Source organism: Polypterus senegalus, chromosome 14, assembly GCF_016835505.1.
Source record: "Polypterus senegalus isolate Bchr_013 chromosome 14, ASM1683550v1, whole genome shotgun sequence".
Classification (NCBI taxonomy): Eukaryota; Metazoa; Chordata; class Cladistia; order Polypteriformes; family Polypteridae; genus Polypterus; species Polypterus senegalus.
The window spans coordinates 34693206-34714899 of NC_053167.1; positions in this window are offsets into that span (position 1 = coordinate 34693206).

Consider the following 21694-nt stretch of genomic DNA (forward strand, 5'->3'; position numbering starts at 1 on the left):
ATCAATGAACATGTCTTAAAACTTAAAAGTCTGTTTATACATATTCCGGCTATATTTCTTTAAGCTCTTGTTTTACAAACTAATTAAAATTAACACATACATTTCTACTTTAGGCTTTAGAATTTAACAGGTGCTAGAAATGTTTCCTTAGAATTTCAAATGATAGGAAATGAAACTAAACCTTCCATCGGACATGTAGTCATTCAAACACAACATTCTGTTCTATTTCACATTTAAGTACACAAGTATTTATAACACAAGAAGTGGATGGGAAGCATAAATCAATACATCACATTGTAGCAAATGCTTTATAACTAAAAATCTATTTGTATTTAAAAGACTTTCAGTATAGGCAGTGCATCACATAATTGCATACAGTACTTTAAAGAAAATATTGTGATCTGTACTAATAAAATTTAGCTACTATGCTTAACAATATTGATTTCTTTTATCCATAACTTCCTGTTAAGGCTAGTTGTTCATGCACACCTTTTTCGTTGATATCCTACAAGATGTTTCTTGCTTCTTTTCCAGAGTGTGGATTCTGTAGAAAAAGCACAGTCTACCATTTTGTTAGTTAACACTCCTTATGTACAGCATATTTTAGTATGGAACACTAGACGGGAGCCAGTGCTCATCACCAGCTTCCTTACTGTTTTAAAGAATATCTTAGAACTTTCTTCCATTTGAGTATGGCTAGTACTCAAAGGAAAAGGGTAAACACATTTATACTAAATCTGGAAAACTTTTATTGGATCTAATCATATTCATTTAAGTTTAAACTCAAAACATATTGTGACGCATGAGTTCCTGTCTTGCACCCATAAACACGAGGCCGAGTCTCAGTACTTTAGCAAAACCAGCTTTATTCAGCTTGAAACAGGAACAGCACGGTTATTTATTGTAACGGGATCTACCACTCTCCTATACACAGACACAGCAATCAGGCAGGGTCGTGGCCAGGTCGGTGGCCACGTAATATTGTTTCCTGAATTTATAATGTTCCTTGCATAACCCATCGGATTGCAAGCGTTTATATCAACTTGGATCTGCTTTAGCTGCGAGTCGCTGCAGCATTGGGAGATAAACTATCTTCCACAAATGCTGCAATTGCGCTTTGGAGATGCTCTTCGGCGTGTCGTACCATTGGGGAGTTCTAAAAGTGTTTAGAAACCTTATAATATATATTTATGTATGCCTTTATCAATTGCTTTATCATTTGAAACTACATCACATATTTTCACACATTGTCTTTAATCAAAAATATTCCCAAACTCACTTAAATTCCTTCAGAAATACTTCAGTCAACCCACTTTTATAAGCAGACAAGAACTGTACAGAATTTATATCCAAACAAATCAATTTTTTTAGAGACAAATACATCCTCAGAGGTTTCTGTAGGAATACTCTGGGAAACCCTGAAGGCTTTTTTAAGAGGACAGATTATCTCATATCTTTCCCACAGAAATAAATTGGAAACCAAGATGGTATCAGAATTAATCAGTGAAATTACTAGAATAGATCAAGAACATGCAGGTGTCCAAGTTAGGCACTTCATAGGAAAAGACATGCTCTGCATTCAGAACTCAACCACTTAACAACTAAAGAAATTGAACTAACTCATTTCAAAATCAAGACAATCACAAACTTCTACAGATCTGCTATAGAAACCATTCTCTGTCACAGTATGACAGCATGTACGGCAGCTGCACAGCACAGGACGGGAAGGACTTGGCATGGGTGTTGAGAACAGAACAGGGGATTGTGGGAAGTCCTCTCCTAGACCTGGACTCTGTATATGCTGGAAGGGGGCAGAAGAGGGCCAAATGTATAGCTGCGGATCTCACCCATCTGGGAAATGGACTGTTTGTACCACTGCCTTCGGGAAAGCGGTACAGAAAAATAAAAACATGTACCAGCAAACTGAAAGACAGATTTTCCCCCAAAGCTGTGAAGTCCATTTGCCCCTGCTGATACACAGACATACAGTACTGTGCAAAAGTTTTAGGCAGGTGTGAAAAAATGCTGTTCCATGTTTCATGAAGACAGTTTCAAGTCATAGCAAGATTGAGCACAGCAACAAGACACAAGGTAATTATACTGCATCAGCAAGGTCTTTCCCAGACAAAGATTTCAAAGCAGACTGGGGTTTCAAGATGTGCTGAAACGGGCAACTTTGAGGATTGTAGACGCAGTGGTCGGCCAAGGAAACTTAGTGCAGCAGATGAAAGACACATCAAGCTTATTACCCTTCGAAATCGGAAGATGTCCAGCAGTGCCATCAGCTCAGAACTGGCAGAAACCAGTGGGACCCAAGTATACCCATCTACTGTTCGGAGAAGTCTGGCCAGAAGTGGTCTTCATGGAAGAGTTGCAGACAAAAAGCCATACCTCCGACGTGGAAACAAGGTCAAACGACTCAAGTATGCACGAAAACATAGGAACTGGGGTGCAGAAAAATGGCAGCAGGTGCTCTGGACTGATTAGTCAAAATTTTAAATATTTGGCTGTAGCAGAAGGCAGGTTGTTCATCGAAGGGCTGGAGAGCGGTACTCATTATTGTCTACAGGCAACAGTGAAGCATGGTGGAGGTTCCTTGAACGTTTGGGGCTGCATTTCTGCAAATGGAGTTGGAGATTTGGTCAGGATTAATGGCATTCTCAATGCTGAGAAATACAGGCAGATACTTATCCATCAGGCAATACCATCAGGGAGGCGTATGATATGCCCCAAATTTATTCTGCAGCAGGACAACAACCCCAAACATACAGCAAAAGTCATTAAGAACTATCTTCAGGGTAAAGAAGAACAAGAAGTCCTGGAAGTGATGGTATGGCGCCCACAGAGCCCTGATCTCAACATCATCGAGTTTGTCTGGGATTACATGAAAAGACAGAAGGATGTGAGGAAGCCTACATCCACAGAAGATCTGTGGTTAGTTCTCCAAGATGTTTGGAACAACCTACCAGCCGAGTTCCTTCAAAAACTGTGTGCAAGTGTACCTAGAAGAATTGATGCTGTTTTGAAGGCAAAAGGTGGTCACACCAAATATTGATTTGATTTAGATTTCTCTTTTGTTCATTCACTGCATTTTGTTGATTGATGAAAATAAATGATTAACACTTCCATTTTAGAAAGAATTCTTTGTTTACAGCATTTTTTCACAGTTGCCTAAAACTTTTGCACAGTACTGTACATCTACATCTACCCCTAACCTGCCCCTCTGTAGACATGCACACACATTTTCCCTCGTAATCAAACACACACACTCATATTCCTCCCCTGCAGACCCACGCACACAAATCACTGGTCTCTGCAGGCATACTATGTCAAAAAGTCTGGACTTGATGATGTTTTATTGCTGCTCTTTTATACTTATAATGTTAAAATACACAATACACTATAAATAATAAAATTAAGTATTCTGCCTTGAAGCTGAGTCCTACCAACAACAAAATTCTATCTATCTATCTATCTATCTATCTATCTATCTATCTATCTATCTATCTATCTATCTATCTATCTATTTGCAATGCAATCCCAGCAATTACCAACACAAACTGAGAAAAAATTAACCATCCATCCATCCATCCATCCATTATCCAACCCGCTTTGTCCTAACTACAGGGTCACGGGGGTCTGCTGGAGCCAATCCCAGCCAACACAGGGCACAAGACAGGAAACAAATCCTGGGAAGGGCACCAGCCCACCGCAAGAAAAAAATTATCTCCCATAACAATATAATCCACGAATTTAGAGACAACTATAAGTCCTTATACTCTACTGAGATAAAAGAACACAACACAATTTAAGGCATTTCTGGATGCATTACAGATACCACAAATAGATACTTTTAGGGCAGAGGAATTGGATAAACCTCTGGCACTATCAGAATTACTAGATGCTATAAACTCACTTCAGAGTGGGAAAGCAGCAGGCCCTGATGGCTACCCTGCACCCTGCCGAATTTTATAAAAAAATTCTCAGTTAAGTTACCTCCCCTTCTATTAGCAACATTTACAGAAGCTAGTGAAAATAAAATTCTACCTTAAACTTTTCGCCAAACATTTATTACCATCTTTCCTAAATAAAATAAGGACTTATTAAAATGTGCATCGAACAGACCGGTCTCAATTCTGAATAACGATGTTTAGATAATCTCCAAAGTCCTAGCTATAAGAATGGAGAAAGTGCTCCCTTTGGTAATTTCACAAGAGCAAACTGGATTTATTAAAGGCAGACACTTAGCTTCCAATCTTCGATGCCTGTTTAATGTAATATATTCACCAACAAAGTCAAACACCCCAGAGATATTATTATTATTGGATGCAGAAAAAGCATTTGACATGGTTGAATGGAACTACCTTTTCATTACATTGGAGAAATTTGGGTTTGGCCCTAACATTTGTGCATGAATCAAACTACTGTATACCAATCCAGAAACTTAAGTTTGTATTAACAATATAAAGTCAGACTACTTAAAACTAGAATGTGGTACCAGACAAGGATGCCCCTTGTCACCACTGCTTTTTGCAATAGCCACTGAGCCACTGGCAATTCACTGTCAAAATGCTTATGAGATAAAGGGGATTATTAGGGAAGGACTTGAACAGAAAATGTCTCTATATGCAGATGATATGGTACTGTATATTTCAGATCTACAAAACACTGTGCATGCAGTCCTAACAGCACTAACAGAATTTTAAAAGATTTCTGGTCTCAGAATTAATTTGAACAAAAGTGTGCTCTTTCCAGTGAATTCACAAGCATACAACATTAGATTAGACACCTTCCCTTTTATCATTGCAGATCAGTTTAAATACCTAGGGGTAAACATCATAAGTAAACATAAAGCTCTTTATCAACAAAATGTTGCTGTCTGTATGGAAAAAATTAAGCAAGGGTTGCATAGATGGTCATCCGAAGGAAAAATGTTTTGCACATGTATAAATATTTTTATAAGAAAAAGCGGAGATGTTTTCATTTTGCCAAATATTCCGCATATTCAAAACTCATTTTAACCCTATATTTGCACTGGGTTCTGGAAATTTATTTTAGATTTTTAAAAATTTCTGTGCATAATACATTTTCAGCAGATGCTTCAATAATCAGTTTATTTAAAACAAAGAAATCCCATGCACACGTCCTCTTGATCTCACTTTCTCACTACATTGTATTCTCGTCTCTCATGCTTCGCTGCTCATTTATATATAAGCATTATAAGTGACTATTTCAAGCAATCCCCATTGTTTCAAATCATCTTTCACATGTATAATTTCTGCATGTAACAATCTCGCAAGCGCTGATACAGTTAAACTTTTCTTTCATTTTTCTAATCTATGTAAATTGTTAGAAGGAACATACAAACATTGGCCACTTTAAGACATATAAAGAAACTGAAAGAAAAAAAAAAACAAACCCTATAGGAAAACAAGTTAGCTGCCTTTAACTTTATATATTCCTCCCTCACTCAAATTGTTGATTAGAATAACGAAACCCCCTACAGCATCTGATGACTTAACCTCTGTTGCTGCAATATCTAATAAGATTTACAAGCCGCAATGTCTACTTAGGCACAAAGAGAACATACCCTCACCACACAGAAAACATAAACCTTGCATTCTATAAGAATGACTTAAATTTGAACTTTTAATCTATGCCCTATTCTTTTTCTTACAACACCTGTACAAACACAGAAAGGTCATACAATAGCCGTTGCTCTCAGACTCTCAAACCACTATTCATTCACTCAGATAGTTGGTCAATCTCATTACAATGTGTTAATAACATCTTTGATCTCACCCCACTTCCTGCTTTACCTTCAATAAAATTCGACTTTTTTCATGGATAGTAATTATATAATTTTCAGTATGTTCCCGGTTTTATCCCTTCAATTGCAATATTCATCATTAATTCTTTACCTAAGCATCCTGTTAACAATGGTAATGTCATTCCCAATTAGAACTTTCTCGGAAGCCCTTGCTTTCCTGATTGAACCCAAACCATGGGTCTGTTTGTCCAAAAGCAGGTTGCTGTTGGTACCGATTTTTTGGGATAATACTCCCTTACTCTGAGCTAACCAATTACAACCTTGTTGCCATGGGTTCCCTAAACAATTCCTTCTGAAACGTCCTGGTTGACCACATCTTTGACACACCCCAGTTGGATTTTTAGGTGTCACTTTATTTCGACATTTTTGACCATCCCTTATCCCAATCTAGTTGCTGGACATACATAAATGCTCTGATACATTACCCACCACCTTGCTCATGAATGTCAGGGAGGCTAACTGCCAGGCTCTCTAAGACTTGCATTTTCTGTGGAACGTGTTGTGTTCTTGTTCCCATGATCTTACTGTCTCCTCAAGGTTTGCACTCTCTCTCTGGGCTCAAGTAACTATTATCCATTAATCACAGAGAGCTACACTATATCTATAACCATTTTATTTAATTATTATTATTTTTTAACTAGATCTCTATCTATCTATCTACACTCCTCCTTTGAAAGACCTATCAATTCTGCCCTCCTAATTGAATGCCTCCTTGGTATTATCAACACCAAGGCGACTTTCTGCTAAGGTCGTTTGACACTTCTCCTGGAGCATAGGAATAATCTTATACAAAATGTGTAGGCTCTTTCTGTTATAGTAACACTCAGTCCCAGTCCGGTATGTTATTTGAGAGAACCCATACAAACTGGCATGGCTCCCACGTTGGTAGTAAACACCCAAAGTCCCATGTTGTAATCCACTATTTGGAATCCTTCCTAGTTAATCCTTTATTACAATAGCTGCTTACCGAAGATAATTAAGCCCCTCAACCCCAGAATAATGGTGCCCTTTCCTAGTTAAATAGCTATCATAATAGCTATTTACCAAAGACAGCCTGCGTTCCCAGACCTTAGCATCGTGTTTACCTGCTGTCCACACACTCCGATGGAACTACTTAGTATAATTCATTGAGGCGGCCTTCCAACTGGCCAAGTTCATCTCTTTTCAACAGTGATTGGCTCAATAATACCTTACAACTATGAACCGATGACCCAAGTGACCCACTGGAGCAGGATTAAACAAGAAGTTTTTTGTCTCTAACTCATCCCCTCACTAGGTTTACTGGAAGAATAAACCTTCAGTGAAGCAGTACCTCGAAGAATTTCGTCTACCTACTGGGTCCCCAAATATTACACTTCCACTATATGCAGCAGCATGGTGACCTATAAGTACTCTATAGGCTCTCCATTATTTACAGCCTTAATACAATAATCCCTCAATTTGACCCTTAAATTCTGCACTCTCACTGCTCTTGCTAACATTATTCAAAGTTATTGTCTGCTTTTACATGCATTTTTATTACTCTTTAATTTAATATTTTTTTGTATTAGTATACTGCTGCTGGATTATGTGAATTTCCCCTTGGGATTAATAAAGTATCTATCTATCTATCTATCTATCTATCTATCTATCTATCTATCTATCTATCTATCTATCTATCTATCTATCTATCTATCTATCTATCTATCTATCTATCTATCTATCTATCTATCTATCTATCTATCTATCTATCTATCTATCTATCTATCTATCTATCTATCTATCTATCTATCTATCTATCTATCTATAGGCTCTCCATTATTCACAAACTTAATACAATAATCCCTCAATTTGACCCTTCAGTTTTGCACTCTCACTGCTCTCTCCACACTTACTGGTTCTAAAAGAGAATGTGTCTCCTTTGGTGAGGCGAAATCCCTGTGAAGCCAATACAAAAAATTTAACAGTGAAAGATTGCTTAGCTTTTAAAGGGTGCCAAGTTTTGTGTCTGGAGAACAGAGCATCGCCCTGTTCTCCAGAGCATGTGGTATAGCGGGTCTGCAGATCAGAAAGTGGCCGTTTTAAATAAATAAATAAGCACCGCACTTGCCTCTTTGTGAGGGAGTGCGCAATGCGGGAGTGAAGTGCTGTAAACTTAGTGCACAGCTGTAGGATCGTCCGTGATCCTAATTGGCACCGGGAGCTGCTGATTGCCACCGCTGTGCCACATCCCTGCTTTAAAAGGGAAGCACAAGTGCAGGAAGAGTAAAAGCTGCCGTGGAGGCCATCAGACAATATTGGTGGACCCTGCGAGTTGGTTTGTGAGAAAACCTGGTGGCGGTTTACATAGACTGGTTTGTCACTCGTTCAGTATGGAGTCTCATGTAGAAAAGGAAGAGTGACTTTGGTGACTGGTCTTAAGTTTTGGGAAAAGGGAGAGAAAGAAAAGTAAAAATGATTTAAATATGAGTCAGAATAGTAAAAGGAGCCAAGAAGAAAACCACTCGGGTGAAGGGAGTAAAGTTGTAGGGGAAAGACTGAGCAGGAGGCTCATAGGTAGGAGAGGTGGAAGTGGCTAAAATATTTAAAGATGGGAACATGCTGGTCATATATAAAATAGAGGAACAGAAATGTAAAGCGTTGCAAATTGAAAAGTATTTTCAAGAAAATGGTGTGTGAAAGTAAAACCTTAAATAGGCAAAGAGTAGTGCGGAGAATGATAACGGGTATTCCAATAGACGAAGATTTGGAAAAACTTACGGAGGTCAAGTGAGTGAAATTAAATAACTTGATAGTTTGTTTTGTTGGAGTTTCAGTGGTTAGTTTAATGGATAAACTTATAGTTTGATTTACGTGTTTTCCAGTCAGAGCATATGTACTCGGCCACTTCTGTGTTTTACATGCCAGGGATACGGACATATTGCAGCAGTCTGTAGGGGAAAGCAGAGATTTCCTGTGGTAGAAATTTAACATTTTATCAACAAAAGAAACATCCCCTAACTGGACAATTCAGTAATCAGGCAGGAGAAAAGCTGTTCATTATATCTTTTAATTGCACTTCAGCAAAATGCCTTAGAGGGAGCATTCTTCAAAAGCAGTCTGTTACGGTATGGTCAGAATTGTCAAAGAAATAAAGAATAGAAGTTCATTTTATAAACTGTTGAATTTACATACAGTGTCAATCAATGCATACATTTTACTCTGGTTGGTTCATTGGTTTACACCCAAGTGATTTATATAAAATAAAAGTCTACTGTATTCTGGTTCTTCTTGTACCTTTTGAGATGAGCTACCACCGTTGAAATTTCTGTGCATATAACAACTGTTCATTTGCGTTTATAGGACATCTGCTGATTTCTTAGTCATCTCTTAGTCATCCTTCAGTACATTTTTTATATTACATCAACCTTTCTTCTGGTACATTCTTTATTTGACTATCTCAGTATTTTTCCTAAACCAATTTGTCAGTGTACATTTTGTTGTTTACTTGACCTTTATCTGGTGTTCTGGTGTGCCTGAACAGGTTTCTGACATTTTTAACCCATTATGCTATTTGTTTAAGATGAATGTTATATTATCCTGAAATTATTCTTTCGCAGTCCTAAATGTGGAGATAATCGCAGATTTGAAGAATGTGGAACTGAGTTGCAGGTAAAATGCTGTAGTTGTGATAGTCAGCACCAGCTAACACATAGAGGATGTGAAATAAGTAAAATGGATGTTGAAATCGAGCAAGTGAAAACCATTAATAACAATAGTTATGCAGGGGCAGCTAAAAAGGTTCAAACACAGGAGGGAAAGGGAGTAGCTGACAAAGCTGATCAAATAGTGGAACTAAAAACAGTCTACATTGTGGGGGAAAAGGTAAAGTGCTAGAAATAGACTGGTTCTGTTTACTGCTTATGTAGTCAACTGTACTGATTAAGTGAAACACAAAACAGAAAAAAATTAAAATAATTGTAAAGGGAGCTTAGAAGTTCCTAGATCTTAAAGATATGTCATGGGAACAGATTAATAAAAAATTACAGGTTGAAGAAAAGCTGTGAGGTGTTGGTGTTTAGGTAGTTATTTGATATGATTATCCTCCAGTGGAATGCAAGGAGTTTAATTGCAAAAGGGCAGAAATTTAAAGGATTTATTAAACACCTTAAAAATAAACCAGACATTATGTGCTCAAGAAAAAGGTAGAGGAAAGTCTGGATTTTGTAATGAAAGGTTATGATTGTGTTCATAGGGATAGAGGGGAGGATAGTGGAAGAGGTTGTATAATATTTCTAAAAATTGGGTTACAATATGGGGTCATGGGGAAGAGAGTGGAGTTAGAATCAGTAATTAAAGTGTGGACTTAAGAAGGAAGTATTACAATTATATTTTTTTTTATAATCCAGGTTGACAGAGGAGTTGTTGGATGAACTAGGTACAATTTGGAGGTAAATTGAAATGGTGTAGAGATTTCAATGTCCATAGTACCATGTAAGGTAAATCTAAGGATAACAATGGGATGGTAATTGACCAGATAATGGAGAATAAAAATTTAGTATGTCTGAATAATGGGACAAGTACAAGAATTAATGTTAGAACTGGTCTATAATCAGCTAATGATCTTGCTTTGGTCTCAGATTCAATAGCAAGGGATTTGCTCTTGTGAAGTAATTAGAGACAGCTATTGGTAGTGATCATATAGTAATTAAAATAGGTATGTATTTGGAGGATAATGGCATTGATGAAGTAAAGAAATTTGGTGTGTTAGTGAACAAAAAATGTAGAAAGTGGATGTGAATGATATTAATATACTTAATTCTTCTGTTTGTAAAGCTATTTTAGAAGGTGTTGAACAGTCCATTAAGAAGTCGGGTTATACAAAAAGATTGTGTCATGGTGGGCAAAAGATTGTGATAAAGCAATTAAAATATGAAATAAAGCATTTAATGTATTAAAACAATCTTAGTTTTCAGTGTCTTATTAAATATAAAAGATTGTAAGCAAATGTGAGGAAAATTATCAAACAGAGTGATTTTTGGAGAAAGAAGAGCGACAGAAATATATAAAATATGAGGTATGATTAAAAGAATAAATGCTATCAAAATTGTACAGGTGTCTAGCTTTAAAGAATGGTGAACTAACTACAGCAAGTGATGAGGAAAAAACTTTGTTAAGATTCACAGCTCTGATAATATTAGTAAGGAAGGAAACTTACAGTAAAAGAGAGTGAAGAATTTTTGCAGGATGAGGGAGACTCGGATGATTTGTTGAATGTTCTGTTCACAATAATGTAATTGAACTTTGCCCTTAGAAAAACTAAAACTTCAGCACCAGGAATGGACAAGATATTGTATAATGAGCCGTCTCAGTGATTCCTGAAAATTTTTTTACTTGAACTGTACAATAGGGTATGGGGGAAAGAGATGTTACTAAAAATTTGGAAAGAGTCTGTTATAGTGCCAATACAAAAATCAGGAACAGACTGTACGAATCCGAGAAACTATCGGCCTATTGCTTTAAAATCTAACATACGTAAAGTAGTGGAACGAATGACAAATGAAAGCTTAACGTATTATATTGAAAAGAGAGGTTGTTTATCTAAATATCAAAGTGGATTTAGGAGAGGTAGAAAGACAATAGATTCAGCGTTATGTTTGGAACATAAGATCAGGATGGCACAGGTTGATAAGGAAAGCATAGTGACTGTTATCTTTGACATAGGAAAGGTTTATGATATGATGTGGAGGGAAGGGTTGCTAATCAAACTTCATAAATAAGATAAAAGATTGGATGTTTAGATGGATCAAGAATTTTTTGTATGGAAGATAAAAGTTAAAATAGGAAATAATTACTGGAAATTTGCTATTGAAAATGGTACTCCTCAAGAAAGTGTCATTAGTCCGTTATTGTTCTATATAATCACAGATGATGTGTTCATGGAAAATGGGATTATCCCTTTTTGCAGATGATGGGGCAGTTTGGAGGAGGAGTGAAGTATCGTTTAATAGGAGCATGCAGGAGGCTATTGTACAGGTGGAAGAGTACTGTTACAATTGGGGTTTCAAATTTCAAGTGGAGCGAAAAAAGTGGTATTTACAAGGAAAATAATTGGGAATATGGTAAAACTAAAGTTGTATAATTAGTAGAGAACTTCAAAGTTATAGTCATATGGTGTGATGACAAAGTTACTTGGAATGTACACGTACAGTAGAGAAAATTCTGGACAAGTGTAAGAAAATGAATACAATGAGGTGTTTATTGGGAACTGAATGGGGAGCAGATCAGCTTTAAAAGCAATGTGCACTTTATTAATTAGGCCAATAATAGATTACGGTTGTATGGTATACAGCACAGCTTCTGATACAACATTTAAAAAACTAGTCTGTATTCAATATCACATTTTGAGATTGTGTACTGGGGCATTTGAGACAACACCGTCAGCAACAATGTAAGTGGAGTTGGGGATAATGCCTCTAGAAATTAGAAGACAACAACTGAAAATGAATTACTGGGTTAGTTTACAAGGGCATAGTCCGCCTCATCCAACTAAAGAAACATTGAAACATTGTTGGGTGAAGGATAGAAAGAAAATTAAGTTCTGAGTGGGAAATGGTGCAGAAAGCAAAAACTTACAATACACAAATTAGACATTATTCCAACAATACCTTTACCTGTAATACAACCTTGGATGCTTCCAGATGTGATTTTCTAAAAGTATGAAATCTACAAAAAGAACAAGGATAAAGAATTTAATTTTAGTGCATATACTATACAGGAATACATTGACAAGTATCACAGCTATGTACAGATTTATACAGATGCATCAAAGGATTTAGACAATAAAATGGGAGTAGCAGTCATCGTCCCAGAGTTCCATATACAAATGGGTAAAAGGGTCAGTGATGAGATATCTGTCTATGCAGGAGAAATGATTGCATTACTGTTAAGGAGTAAAATGGATTGAAGAGTTTGGTCCAATAAGATCAGTACAGTAGTTTGTTCAGATTTCAGTTCATCCCTATATAGCCTAAAGTATCGGTGCTCTGATGATAAGTATTTTGATTGAAATTCAACTAACATTTTACAGAATTCAAATGATAGGTCTTTACTGTAATCTTTTTTGTGTGATATTACAATTTCAGAAGTATGACAAGGATAGGGACATTTTTAGTAGAAAACATTGGGGAACTGAAACTGAATCTTGTTTTAGAAGATATTTTCCAGAAGTCTGGGGATGTGTGCTATTGGTGTATGTTACAATTTTTTACGGGATACTAAGTTTAGTGAGAGGATATAATAATGAGAACATGCTGATCCACACTCCATACCATGTGGTGGTGGTGGTAATGCACCAAGCTGTTTACCAACCACAAGTAAAGCAAGAAGAGAAAAAAGAATAGACACTGAGCCGAGAGAGAAGGTAGCATTGGGGTGGAGAGACAGGACAAGCCAGCCAGTTTGAGGAAAGTCAGTGTGGTCATTGGTCCCACGATGGAGTGAAGGATCGGCCCACTGATTATTTGGAGAATTGGGTGCAATCAAGGTGGTGCCCTCTCCAGGGATTCAAGATATGCTGATGCGAGCAAGAAGGAGGATGAGATGACAACTGACATAGATTGGTCTGGATGATGCCTCTCGAGGCAGCCGAGACTGGGGTTGGGTTGGAGAGGACCATAACTGTTGAAGTCTCCGTCAGCAGAGCGAGCAGTGGAAGAGCTGGGGAGACTAAGAGGAGTTGTGCAGGGCTCATCCAGGAGGGAAAGGAACATTGACCCAATAACTGTGGTTTTTTTTTTTTGTTTGTTTGTTTTTTTAATTTTCTTGTTATTAATCTTATGGAATCACACTGTTTTATTGGATTATTTATCAAATTTTGGGGCACTGCACCTTTTTGAACACTTATTTTGATTGGTTTTAATAAAAGCACTGCACTCCTTTACACCATCCCCTTGCTTTATTTGTGTTTTATCTGCCAAGGTCATCCAGTTACATTCTCGATGGTGTCTGGTTCAAGAGGCTCCCAAAATTGAAGAGGGAGGATGGAGCTGACCCGCACCACCACAGAGCACTTAAGCCTCTTCTGTTTCCTGGCTGGCTCACCAAATTATGTTGTGGCAAAAACCTTTCCTCTGTATTCAAATAAATCATTCTCAGAGACCAGGTGAAAATGCAGAATGATTCTTTATTTGCAATATAGATATGCACAAATGTCTCAGTCCGTGGAGTAAGAATCATTAATACAATTCGTTCCCTTTTATACTTTTATTATCTAATAGATCCTGACATCTGACTCATTATACAAATTCTACCATCACAGCTAGTCCACTACAGCTACCAGTAACTTGTACATGTTGATTCTTCCATTATTCTAAACATCACTTCATTAATAGGGGTGTTCTACGTGTTTCTCCATTACTCTTACCACTGCTTATATACTGTATATATACTAGCAAAATACCCGCGCTTCGCAGTGGAGAAGTAGTGTGTTAAAGAAGTAATGAAAAAGAAAAGGAAACATTTTAATAATAACGTAACATGATTGACAATTTAATTGTGTTGTCATTGTCATGAGTGTTGCTGGCATATATACACTCACCTAAAGGATTATTAGGAACACCATACTAATACGGTGTTTGACCCCCTTTCGCCTTCAGAACTGCCTTAATTCTACGTGGCATTGATTCAACAAGGTGCTGAAAGCATTCTTTAGAAATGTTGGCCCATATTGATAGGATAGCATCTTGCAGTTGATGGAGATTTGTGGGATGCACATCCAGGGCACGAAGCTCCCGTTCCACCACATCCCAAAGATGCTCTATTGGGTTGAGATCTGGTGACTGTGGGGCCATTTTAGTACAGTGAACTCATTGTCATGTTCAAGAAACCAATTTGAAATGATTCAAGCTTTGTGACATGGTGCATTATCCTGCTGGAAGTAGCCATCAGAGGATGGGTACATGGTGGTCATGAAGGGATGGACATGGTCAGAAACAATGCTCAGGTAGCCCGTGGCATTTAAACGATGCCCAATTGGCACTAAGGGGCCTAAAGTGTGCCAAGAAAACATCCCCCACACCATTACACCACCACCACCAGCCTGCACAGTGGTAACAAGGCATGATGGATCCATGTTCTCATTCTGTTTACTCCAAATTCCGACTCTACCATTTGAATGTCTCAACAGAAATCGAGACTCATCAGACCAGGCAACATTTTTCCAGTCTTCAACTGTCCAATTTTGGTGAGCTTGTGCAAATTGTAGCCTCTTTTTCCTATTTGTAGTGGAGATGAGTGGTACCCGGTGGGGTCTTCTGCTGTTGTAGCCCATCCGCCTCAAGGTTGTGCGTGTTGTGGCTTCACAAATGCTATGCTGCATACCTCGGTTGAAATGAGTGGTTATTTCAGTCAAAGTTGCTCTTCTATCAGCTTGAATCAGTCGGCCCATTCTCCTCTGACCTCTAGCATCAACAAGGCATTTTCGCCCACAGGACTGCCGCATACTGGATGTTTTTCCCTTTTCACACCATTCTTTGTAAACCCTAGAAATGGTTGTGCGTGAAAATCCCAGTAACTGAGCAGATTGTGAAATACTCATACTGGCACCAACAACCATGCCACGCTCCAAATTGCTTAAATCACCTTTCTTTCCCATTCTGACATTCAGTTTGGAGTTCAGGAGAGGTCTTGACCAGGACCACACCCCTAAATGCATTTAAGCAACTGCCATGTGATTGGTTGATTAGATAATTGCATTAATGAGAAATTGAACAGGTGTTCCTAATAATCCTTTAGGTGAGTGTCCCAGCTTATAAATTTTAACATTTTCCTCACTTTAAGTTCCCAATTAAAGAAGATGTATTATGTCCAAATCTTACTGAAGAATTTCATCACAAAGGGTTATCAACAGAAAAACTGAGTACACGGGCAATCCTAGCACTGAGAAACGATGAAGTCAATAGAATTAACGCCAAAAATGCTGATCGGTCACACGGCAAATTGTTTAAATGTGTATCAATGTTGAAACAGTTGGTGGTTATTGTGCGGAAGATGAAAACATTAACTTACAATATCCCAAAGAATATCTGCAACTGCACGAATTACAGTAGAAAGAAGGATGTATCCAAGAAAGGTAATGTAGTACATCTTCCGTCGATAACATTACACAAGAAAGGAGATCTTGATATGCCATTCGTATTAAAACATTAACAGTTTCCCATTAGAATAGCTTTTGCAAAGACAGTTAACAAATCTCAGAGCCAAACATTTAAAAAAGTGGTTTTATTTAATGGAGAGATAGAAACAAAATTCAGTCACAGGCATTTATACGTCGTGTTGTCACGATGAAAGTCCAAACATAGAATCAAAATTCAATGTGATATTGATGAAAATATAATTAAAAAAATAGTTTTTACTGAAGTTTTACAGTAAAAGTGTAAGTTTAAAAAGTATTTGTATATTTAATTTCAAAGCCAAACAGAACAAAATCGTATTATGCAACGAATAATTCTAACGCAACATGAAACATAATTTACTTTCAAATTATTACATTTTATTCTTTTTTAATATGGTTCATTACTTGCTGTAATGTAAAATAGTTAGTTCTATTATGCATATGTATCAATTCCCATGAAAATAAAAATCTGTTTAAATTGTACATCCGCATCCCCATATGCGACTGACAGAACAGCAAAGAGGCTAGCGTGTAGTGCAGGCACGGAGGTTTGCAAGTGAAGTGAGCAGGGGGCTAGTATATATAATTTTTCAAAAAATTAAAGGAACACTTTGAAAACACATCAGATCTCAATGGGAAAAATCCTGCTGGATATCTATACTGATATGGACTGGGTAATGTGTTAGGAACAAAAGGAGGCCACATGGTTTGATGGAAATGAAAATTATCAACCTACAGAGGGCTGGATTCAAAGACGCCTTGAAAATCAAAGTGAAAAAATGATATGGCAGGCTAGTCCATTTTGCAGAAATTTTATTGCAGCAACTCCAAATTGTACTCAGTAGTTTGCATGACCCCCCACATGCTTGTATGGTTGACTGATAACATCGTGGCGTGCTTTTAATGAGACGACGGATGGTGTCCTGGGGGATCTCCTCCCAGATCTGGACCAGGGCATCACTGAGCTCCTGGACAGTCTGAGGTGCAACCTGGCGGCGTCGGATGGACCAAAACATAATGTCCCAGAGGTGTTCTATTGGATTTAGGTCAGACGAACGTGGGGGCAGTCAATGGTATCAATTCCTTCATCCAACAGCAACTGCCTGCATACTCTCGCCACATGAGGCCAGGCATTGACGTGCACCAGATGGAACCCAGGACCCACTGCACCTGCATAGGGTCTGACAATGGGTCCACGGATTTCATCCCGATACCTAACGACAGTCAAGATACTGTTGTTTAGCCTGTAGAGGACTGTGCGTCCCTCTATGCATATGCCTCCCTAGACCTCATCCACCCACCACCAAACCGGTCATGCTGAACAATGTTACAGGCAGTATAATGTTCTCCACGGCTTCTCCGGACCCTTTCACGTCTGTCACATGTGCTCAGGGTGAACCTGCTCTCATGTGTGAAAAGCAAAGTTTTTTGGATTGTTTCTGATTATTTTGGTCAGAGACAGTCACACCAGTGGCCTGCTGGAGGTCATTTTGTAGGGCTCTGGCAGTGCTCATCCTGTTCTTCCTTGCCCAAAGGAGCAGATGCTGGTCCTGTTAATGGGTTAAGGACCTTCTATGGCCCTGTCCAGCTCTCCTAGAGTAACTGTCTGTCTCCTAGAATCTCCTCCATGCCCTTGAGACTGTGCTGTGAGAAACAGCAAACCTGGTAATGGCGCGTATGGCTGTGCCTGCCATCCTGGAGAAGTTATAAAACTACCTGTGTAGCCTCTGTAGGGTCCAGGTATCGCCTCATGGTACCAGTAGTGACACTGACTGTAGCCAAATGCAAAACTAGTTAAGGAACAGTCAGAAAAGATGAGGAGGGAAAAATTTCACTGGCCTCCACCTGTTAAACCATTCCTGTTTTGGGGGTCGTCTCATTGTTGCCCCTATAGTGCACCTGTTGTTAATTTCATTAACACCAAAGCAGTTTAAACTGATTAACAAGCCCCTCTGCTACTTAACTGACCAGACCAATATCCCAGAAGCTTCATTGACTTGATGCTATACTCTGATTAAAAAGTGTTCCTTTAATTTTTTTGAGCAATATATATATACTGTGTATATATATATATATATATATATATATATATATATATATATATATATATATATATACTGCGGTGGGTTGGCACCCTGCCCAGAATTAGTTCCTGCCTTGTGCCCTGTGTTGGCTGGGATTGGCTCCAGCAGACCCCGTGACCCTGTATTCGGATTCAGCGGGTTAGAAAATGGATGGATGGATGGATATATATATATATATATATATATATATATATGCTTATATTAAATTGTAAAAATTGTCATGTATCGATCAAAAATATATGATTAAAATTGTTTACAAGGAAGTCCAGGGAGGTAACAGTGTAAATAGAAAAGTTCTCAATGTCACACCAATCCTTAAATTTTGTTAATTATAAGTTGTGAATGTTTTGCATTCATTGTGCTATGTATAAGTGATATAAATATACATAGTTGCAGAGATAATTGCATTCTTTAATTTATTCTGACTTTCATATGTTTTAAATTGTGTATGTGTTTAACATTTGTATTTATAATTTCCTTGCATGCCCATTGCACATGTTAAGTTTGCAATTACTTTCATTTATTGTGTTAAAAACAGGTACTTTCTTTACATCTATTGTTTGTGGATTTGTTTTGCAATGTGTTTGTGTTTTTTTATTTTGCAATGTATGTTTTTTTTTTTTTTTAATATGGAGAACACGTGGACTTTCAGTCCATGTATACTGCTAGTGACAGCAGTTCAGTACCAGCAACAGACCATAAATACAACACCATACATTAAAAAAAAATTTAAAAATCATGAAATTAGGCAATAAAAATTTTGAAAGATGTGTTAAAATATACTTTCCTATTTTGCATTCAGTGCTGCAGGGAGTGGCTTTGGTCTCCTGTGATCAGACTTTTAAAACTGATGGATAGGTTTTGATTCTGGGGTTGAAATATGAGCAGTCTGACGGTATCAAATTATTTAACTTTTTAATTTTAACACTAATACAATTGCATAAAACAGGTAACCACTAAAACGTAACTTTAAATCCATTAGTCTCCTTCTTACCCGCTATGTTCTACTGATGTTCAATGGGAACCTAAACCCAGACTTCAAGAGCTACGAGGCGGAAGTGCTAAACACTGAGCCACCACCGATTGTTGTTTTTATTGGTTGCCTCAGTCTGTTCGCCGCAGTTCCCCAGTAACGACATGACGTCATCTCCTTCTAAAGACTTTAAACTGCCCTGCAAAAATATTTTCTCAGCAGTCACAACTGTGACGTCAGGAAGTGCGGACGTGTTTAATTACTGTCTGTATTATCTGGATTATCGTTGTACTTTCTGGTTTGCATACGACATAAGGTAAAGTAAAGTAGAGCTGCAATCTTTATGGAAGTAGTTTATTTAAATTGTACCGTATCGTCTGTGCGTTTTATCTTAATTTAGGTAGAAGCTCGGCGTTCAACCCCATAAAGACATTTAACACTGGGCATAAAGAGTTCGAGAAGTTTGTACTAATTACTCTTATTCTTGGCATGCATACACCTTTAAAATCTTAAGATGGTTTATATTTGAATTCTGAACTGTATTGTTTTGTGGGTTCTGAATTACCATGATATTTTCAACTCATCTGGTTTATAAAAAAATAACTTTATCATAAGCTCCACGCTAATAATTACTGTTCTAATGAGAGTTCTCTTATCCTTCATCCTTTTTCTAAAATTTGCAGCTGGGAAAGGCAGCATAGCTACTACTTTTGTAATATGAATGCTGATTGTACATTGAAATTTTCATGATGCATTCACAGTGGATCAAGTAAAATAAATAAATGTTATGTAAGTGTAACTAGCTATTTCAGTCAATTTTCATTATAAATTATTAATCCATTAATGGATTATTTATTTGAATTTTAAATAATAGATGCAATTGTTAGGGCATATAGCTAGAAATGACACACTAAATGACTTAGTAGCGCTTTTTGAAATTAATTATCCATCCATCATCTGTAGATATTTTTATGGTAAATGAATTTTCCATGTATTCAAAAACATTTTATGAAATTGAATTGCCTTTTCTAGCAGATGTATAGCATGCTAACCACAGAATGAAGTGCAATGGAAGCTTTCTTGTATAAAAATTTGAAATGTGCATGAGATATTTGACAATTCACTCCATCAAGCTCATTTGTTGAGCTAATGTAAGCTGTCCCATTATCTTGTCCAGACAGTTCTTGAAGTTTGTCAAGGTTTCTGGTTTAACTCCATGTCTCTGTAGTTTGTTCCAGAGTCACACAACTCTTTATTTAAGAAACAATTCCTGGCTTCAGCCTTAAATGCTCTTCCCTTTCATTTCCACTGATGCCCTCTAGTACATGAATCCCACTTAAGCTGAAGGAATTCTGCTGGGTTTCCTTTATGTCTTTGAGGATTTGGAAGACCTGGATTAGGTCCCCATGCAGTCTCCTCAGCTCGAGACTAACAGGATTCATTCTTTGAGTCTGTCAGAGGAGGACATGTCCTTAGTTGCACAGCTTCAAGTTCTACTATGTCCTTGTTGTACTGTGGTGACCAGAACTGCACACAATACTCCAGATGTGGTCTCACAACTGCATCATATAATCTAAGCTTAACGTCCCTTGATTTATATTCACCACTTTCTACAATATAACATTTTATTTGCCCTTTTAACTCACTTCTTCACATTGCTTGGATAATGAAAATATTGTGTCAAAGTAAAACCGTAATTTCAGAGGTTCTCTCCAGTAGGACAGTGTCTCCCATCTTGTTTATAATTGCTTTTCCATTTCCCACATGTAGTACTTTGCACTTTGCCACATTAAACTGCATTTCCAGGAGTCCACCCAGTTCCGAAGCTCGTCCAAGTCTTTTTGAATTGATTTTGCTGCCTCATTTTGCATAATACAATTTGCCTCAACTATACAAAACAATACACACAAACTAAGCTAGGGTTGGGTCCAGCCTTTGCCCAGTACTGCTGGGACAGGCACTGGCTCCTCGTGACCATCAACTGAATAGGAATTTTAGAAAATGGTTAGACTCAAAAGTACCACAAAAACTGGTTTAAGAGATTTTAGAAATGCAATGTGGCAACTCTCTTGAAGGGACTCTTGTGGGCTGAGCAGGACAAATGCACTGGAAATATTTATTATTGTTTCTTCCTATTTTATTCCAGACCCTGTCTTTCCAAATCTTTATATATACAGGTATTATTTCTAGAGCAAATACAGTATTCCATGCTCAAAGTGCATCTATGTTTTAAATATATTTTTTGACAGTTGAAGCATAGACAGGTTATGTGATTTGCTGAGAGTCAGAAGTGGGGACTGAGCTGGCAACCCAAGTCCAGTGATGTATTAAGATATGACTATGGAGGCCTCTTTGTTAAGCTCGTTTCCCTGTCATGTTTTTAAAACTATTCCAGGACTATACAGTACCTACTCTTTTCACATTCTGCATATAATGTATATAATATATATATAATGGATGTGTGTGTGTAATTGCTACTCCCTCTCTATCTCTTTATTTATATACAGTGCATCCAGAAAGTGTTGACAACACATCACTTTTTCCACATTTTCTTATGTTACAAAGCCTTATTCCAAAATGGATTAAATTAATTTGTTTCCTCAGAATTCTACACACAACACCCCATAATAACAACGTGAAAATAGGTTACTTGAGATTTTTGCAAATGTATTAAA